Genomic DNA, 7,635 nt, shown 5'->3' on the forward strand with positions numbered 1-7,635 from the left:
GGATGACACGATTTGAAAAGAAAGGTAAACTAAATCCCCAAGGCATCAGACCATTCGAGATCCTTGCACGGATCGGCCTGGTAACCTACAAACTCCAACTACCCTCCGAGTTTAGGGACGTGCACCCTGTATTCCATGTGGTGAACCTAGAAAGTGTCTATTGGACAAACCCTCCCGGTTCCACTAGACAAAATTAAAGTGAAGTAGAACCTACTAATCATTGATCAACCCATCAAGTCAATGAGCGGAAAAGTTAAGTACGCAAAACAAAGCAGCATCCCGATTGTGAAGGTTCGAGAGAACGCTAGACGTGAGCCGGAATTCACTTGGGAACACAAAGACCAGATAAATCAAAAGTACCTTCACCTATTCCCATATTCAGGACCCTATCTATCGAACGAATTTCGGGATGAAATTCCCTCTAACGGGGGGATGATGTCACAACTAGCATTTTGGCTAGGAAATTCCGTCCTCATGTAAGCAATAGTTATTGTGAGACTTGTGCTAACACATTAGAAGTATACTTTATGGTTCCTAATGGGCCATGAAAAGATAGAATGCAAATCTCTCCATGTATCTCAAATCTCTCCTAAATCTCTCCAAGAATATGAAATCTCTCCCAAATCTCTCCAAGAATATGAAATCTCTCCTAAATCTCTCCAAGTATGTGAAATCTCTCCAAGTAGGTGAAATCTCTCCCAAATCTCTCCAAGAATATGAAATCTCTCCCAAATCTCTCCAAGTATGTGAAATCTCTCCCAAATCACTCCAAGTATCTGAAATCTCTCCAAGTATGAGAAATCTCTCCCAAATCTCTCCAACTATGTGAAATCTCTCCCAAATCTCTCTTTGTAGCTTCCTCAATCGAAAACAGCCCAAAACCGAAGGAGAAAATCCAAAAGGACCCTCTTGGCCCGGAACCCCTCTCTACTTCAGAGCTTCTGATGGATTCCGGAATGCCCTAGTTTTCTTCAGAACACCTTCACTCCGGCAGACTTCGCTCCGGATTCACCATGTTCGGACCCTTCGGAAGTCTAGCCAGCCTCGCACCATGGTCCGGACCGACCAAATTCGCACCTGACTCCGGACTTCGCTCGTGACTTCGGAACTCACCCAGCGCCTCCAGAACTCCTTTATATCCACTTCGGACCCTCGCATACCTAACCCTCCACTCCGGAATTCTAAGAGGAGCTTCGGAAATTGTTATGTGGCTCTGAAATTCACCTTTTGACTCCGGATTTTGGAATATTTCAGACCTTTTCTCCATTTTGGGGTATTTTGACGTCGGGAATCCCACCAAACTCGTATATTTCGTAACTTAGACCCTAAAACCTCTATTTTATGCCAAATTTGATTATTTAAATCATATTTACATAAAATAAAATTTAGGATTTATAAAGATCCTATCCTAAAATCAAGATAAGGACAAAAGGGTTTGACCTTGTGATTTGATGTAATCTTCCATTTCCCATGCAAATCACGGTATCCAATGCTTTACCCACCAAATATCAATGCTTGGACCATCAGATTTCCATGCATCTAAGTTCCCCCCCCCCCCCCCTTTTCTCCTATTCTCTTAAAGCAACGTCAGTGAAAGAGTTTTAAGTTCCACTTCTTTCACTTCTCTCACATTCTCTCAAATACACCTCCCAAGAGCAAAGTTAAGGATCTTGCTGAAAGCAAAATTTCTCAAATCTTCCCTGGAGTTTTTCTAAAGTAAGTTCTCCACTCATCTAAGATTTTATATAATTTTCAAGATGAATCCATATTATTTTACTCATAATAATATGTGATAATCAACCTTAGGACAACATTCTTCCCAGAGGAGTTCCTCATCTCAGCCAAAAGTTTAAGCTTGAGATCTTCACTCCATAACTCCAAACAACTCCTCAACCAACTCAAGGTGAGCTTCATACCCCTACTTTTCGAGATTTCTATTGTTTTTGGGGGAGAATACAAGTCAAAGCCTTGTATAAATCATGATTTATTTGCTTATTGTGTATCCATGCCATCTTACATGTGTTTAAGTATGAAAACTCTTGTAAATAGTCCAAAAACTCGAGATTTTGGTTAAGTCTCAAGAGTTTGGATTATATCTCGCAAATCGCGTTTGGAATTAAGAACTAGTATGTTACCAAGTATAAGTCACGAAATTTTTATATCAACAACTATAAGGATTTATTTTAATAATTTCTTAAACAAGTTGTTGGGCAAAATATTTTGAAAATGATTAAATTATGGACATAATAATATTTTGGATCATTTTTGGCCAAACATAAATACAAGAGTTATCTTGGAATATTATGTCATACTCATGACTTTTTACTAGATTAACAAACTATTTGTGATTATTTATAAATATTTAATATAAATAACTTTATCAAGGAAAATATACGAAAACAGATTTTGCATGACAAAAGTATTTGCATGTCATAAACTGCTGTCGTAAAACCTCCAAGAACATAAGTAATGTTCTATATGTCATAAAACATAAAATGCGTTTCATAACCTGCAGTTATAAATTTACACAAATTATAACTTGACACTTTTTCTCTTGACTAAAATGGCTTATTTTTCATTAAACGAAAAGGAACGAACACGAGCACCCAGTTAACGAGCACAATCAACGATATGCAACGAGAACGATATTCCTATTCAATGAGTACGAATTTCTTTATTTATCTAACAAATAATGGATCTCTAACGATTGCTCAAAAGGTTGTTAATATTCTAGTCATAAAAATCTCAAAAGTACCTAAATATAAAAATATTAGTGTACGTCTAAAGTCCTGTAAGGAGTTATAGCCAGAGTCTCCTGGAGGGAGACCGGGAATTTGTGTATAGATCTATACGGGGTTGACACCCCGCACCTTCACTGTTCGCTACAGCTAGACAGGCCAGTCTAGGGTGAAAATGTCTTTTCCAAAACGGGGCGCCTGAGAAACGCCAAAACAGGCACTCCATCATATTAGTATGGTTATAACGACTCACTAGAATATGTTATGTTATCTAGAAATTTATGTAAGGAAAAACCTCATAAATAAATTTTGGCATGTTGTGTTGACTGTCCTACACATGATAGGTGATGGTCCGCATTTGTTGCGTTGACTGTCCTTTTTCATCGCGTAGAATGTCTACAATTGCCATGTTGATTCTTTCTCCTAACAAGTATAGAGTCTAAATACTGCTATTTTACAAATTAAAAAATGTAGGACTCTATGGAAAACGTTTGTAAACGATTTTGAAAACGATAAACTAACCCACACTTATACACAGTTGGAAATAGAACTTAAGAATATTTTATAGCAGAAAATATAGGATTTTCTGGAGAAAACGATTTTCTACGATTTCAATAACGATAAACTAGAACGCAAACTCAGTTTTACTCGATAAGAAGAACCAGATTTTCAACCATATTCTCTTTTTGAAAACTGGGGATTTTTTAGAAATGGTTGACTATTACTATACAAAAGAACTATTCTCGAACACAGCTCACTTTTACAAATTACACTACTTTTCAAAATCACTCCTTATAAGGATGAACAAAACTAATGACATGCACACATATATCCATGAGTTTCAAAGCAAGGCTTCAAACGATTTCATGGAAAATACCGGATTTTCTGAAAGTACAATGAGAACGATTCTAAACAAGTGTAAATCTATCTTATACAAAATGCTTATGAACTCACCAACTTTTTAGTTGACGCTTTTCAAAACGACTTGTATTCTCAGGGATCTAGTAAGCAGGTAACAAGGGACGAGGATGCAGGACTATTTAGCTGTAGTTTGGATTTTTCTGCTTATGTCTCTTTTGTGTAATTCGAAGGACAAATACAATATGTAAACAATGTAAGTTTGTTATCTCAATGTATGATGTTTGGATTGCTCTGTTTCATTTATATTCAATTGTTATGATACTGCATAATGAAGTCACCCGCCTCCGGAAGTTTTCGCCGTCTGGTCCGGGAGTGTGACATATTTTCATCGGCTACCCACAAAAATCCTTTGGATATCTCTTCTATAGATCGATTGACAATGTTGTCTTTGTTGCGAGGAGAGGGGTTTTCCACAAAAGATAACTCATATGCCAAGAGGAAAGTGGGAGGCAAATTGACGTTGAAGAGCTTCAAGAGTTAAGTGATGAAGGAACCTCAAACACTAGTGCTCAACCCGAGGAGGAAACTCCAGTTGAACCAGTTTACGAGTCCTTACCTCTGAGACGTTCCAGTAGAGTTAGAATGAGTCTTACTTTCATCTACTCACTCATAATTTTATAAAACCTCGAATACTCTCGTATTGATCTTGTCAACACGATGGTTCCACAGATTTGAGTCAGTTAACTCGTTGGTTACAAAGATTAGTCCATGTTCCTTTTTTTCCTTGAAGAACATGAAGCTTGGAATCCATCTACAACATCTAAATGATAAATGGTTTCATCATTCTTGGTTTGTAGTGAGTTGTATTATATGTTAATGTGTTTATTCTTGATTATGCTTTCTTTTATAGCCAGATTTGAAAGACTGATATCTAGAAGAAAAGAAATTTATTAATGAGTATTTTGTGATTCTACTTAAAAGATTTTCTGCCTTTATGATTGTTCTGAAAAAGGCTACACAAATATCCTCTGAAAAGGCTGCAAAAATATCGCTTTTAGAATATTTCCTTGTTTGACTAACTTATTTGTTTGTATTCTTATATTATTTATTATTTTGTCTTGTACCATTTTTAAAGATTTGACGGTGGCATTTCATAAGCCAAGTATGTAACTATTGACAAACCATTGTCCCTAGAATTTGTTGAGATGACATTGAGCCACCCCCTCACACTAATTGTCTAGCATCGTCTAAATTTTCAAAGTGAGATTGCCTGGTCCAAATAAAAAATTATAGAAAGGATTGGTTGTTCAATTTTAGTTAATTGTCTTTTACCTGACTCTATCCCTGGAAGCATGCTTGCCGTATGCATCAAGTCTCAGGTTCTGCTGAAACATCGAGCATAACCCAGTGGCTTACCTTGATTTCATAGTCATCAGCGTAAGAGATACTTGTCTGGTCCTTAAATTAAAAGGGTTATTCATGTCCTTGACCTACTAATCTGAGGTATGACATGGTACCATTGAACAAATTGATGGTGAACTTCAAATTTCTAGATTGCAACTCAACTCTATGATACGGAAATTGAACTACTTCTTGTTGATGAGCTGACATTGTTTATGATTCACATTGATTCAACCTTAGCATGACGGAAACACTCTACTATCTCTTTAATTTATTCTTTAAAGATTTATGATTCAACGTAATGTACCATACGTTGATGAGAGCTTGAAAAATTTGTGTCGATGGTTAAGCTAAAACACCACAGCTTATCACATGCATTATTCCATTCTTGCCCTTTTCTTATACTAAAAGTGATTAATGAGTCAGCGTATGAAACCACACACTGATGAAATCTCGCAATCCTATGTCAGTGAATGCTAGTTCAAACCCATATTATCAAGAAACATCACTCACTGAATTACCAGCTGCAACTCTGATACACTGATCACTTCCTCCAGTACTATATATGTTGTTGATGTCAAATAAGGGGAGAGACCTACCTGATCCAATGAAAAGTTGAATTTAAGGGGGAGCTAAATCTATGGGGGGGGGGGGGGCAGATATCACCTGAGACTCATGATACACTGATGATTGTTTGCTACTGCTATTGCTGATTACCTGTCACGACACGTAATTTCAAACCAAACTTTTCATTTTTAATTTCATGAAACACACATTATATTTTTAAAACACCAAGTATCAGTTAACAAAGTTTTCAAAACATTATGTCAAATCTAGGATCCACAAGATAACTCTATTTCAAATGTGTGCGTGTGTACAATCATGTCGGTGCCTTCCCGCGGTCCTCTGAAGTACCTGAAACATATATCACATAACACAGTAAGCACGCATGCTTAGTGAGTTCCCCAAAATACCACATACATATAATTAGCCACTTGAGGCTATAGCTATAAGAGACCTTCCGGTCAATGTGTCTCAGTGGGGCCTTCCGGTCCCACAACTCCGGTAGACCTTCCGGTCCTACCCTGTTGACCTTCCGGTCCAAACCCTATTGACCTTCCGGTCCAAACCATGCAAACATATACATATCACATAGAACATATATCTCATAACACTTATAAACACATAAGACCTTCCGGTCCCACATAATTACCACTTGGGGTAAGGTATAGTGAGAAGACTCACCTCGTAAGCTAGCTAGTAAAATCTCGTGCTCAAAATCCTCGATCTAGCCTCCGCCTATCACATGGATAATATTTCTAATCAATACTCCCCTCACACTCAATTACACTATTCGTTGATCTCTCTTACACTCTTGACCCCTTAAATGGGTAAAAGACCATTTTACCCCTCCCTGACTTTTACTACTCATTTGACCAGACCTTACAGTTAACAGAAGTCAAACTCTAGTCAACAGTCCAAAATTGACCAGACTCGTCGAGTGCACTCGTGCGACTCGTCGAGTCCCATCGTTTCTCAGTAACCTTAGGAAGGTCCAGCTCGTCGAGTTAGAGTGTGATTCAACGCATCGGGATAAACCCTAAGCTACTCGCCGAGTCGGCTCATCAACTCGGCGAGTCTTTTAAGACTCAGCTTGCATTCAGACGATTTTAAGGCAGAACATTTCCTCAAACTCCAGATCCACATTCTCAGGGATCAAATATCACGTAAAGTCATAGACTTTACGTCCATGCATGGCATTTTGGGCAAGAAATGCCAAGATCATGCCTGAACAAAGGTTTTTCTCACAAGGACTTCACCAAATCAGAATAAAGATTGAACCTTTAGATGTTAAGGGTCTCCTACAGTCCAGATTTGGAGTTCAAGCTTCCTCATGAACCCCAAACCTTTCAAGTCCCAAAATATACACAAAAAGGAGCCCCAATCTCCCAAAAATGCCATCTACTTAATCAGAAGGAAAGGTTCGAACTTGATACCTTCAACAGAAGCTCCTGGACGAGTATTAGCATATCCAATGCCCCTCCTTTACTCCTTGCGTGAAAACTCTCTTCTCCCTTCTACAAATGCACCAAAGATCTCAAAGTTAGTTCTCTCTCTCTCTCTCTCTCTCTCTCTCACTCACTCTATGAGCTCCAAGGTCGTTTAGGGTTTCTCAGGGAAGTGTGGCCGCCAAAGGGAGGCTATAAGTGCCTTTATATAGGTCACATGCCCACTAAATTTGGGTTTCCCTCAACAGTGTTGACTCGGCGAGTCGGCTCACAGAGTCATCGAGTCCATTCATTAATACACGTCACAAGTCACGACCCTACTCGATGAGTTGAGGCGTCAACTCGTCGAGTCTCTCCAAGATTCTCAAATTAAATAATGAAAATAATATACTTGGAAAACCGGATGTTAAAATTCTCCCCCACTAGAATCAGACTTCGCCCTCGAAGTCATGCTCCGCAAATAGCTCAGGATGCTGCTCCCGCATCTCTGACTCCGGCTCCCAAGTCAAATCGGATCCCTTCCGATGCTGCCACTGGACCTTAACCAGGGGCACTTCTTTGTTCCTCAGAACTTCCACCTTTCGATCTAGAATCGCGGTCGTCCTCTCAATGTAATTCAGGCTCGC

Source organism: Lactuca virosa, chromosome 6 (genome assembly GCF_052849685.1).
Source record: "Lactuca virosa cultivar CGN04683 chromosome 6, Lactuca_virosa_CGN04683_v6, whole genome shotgun sequence".
NCBI lineage: Eukaryota > Viridiplantae > Streptophyta > Magnoliopsida > Asterales > Asteraceae > Lactuca > Lactuca virosa.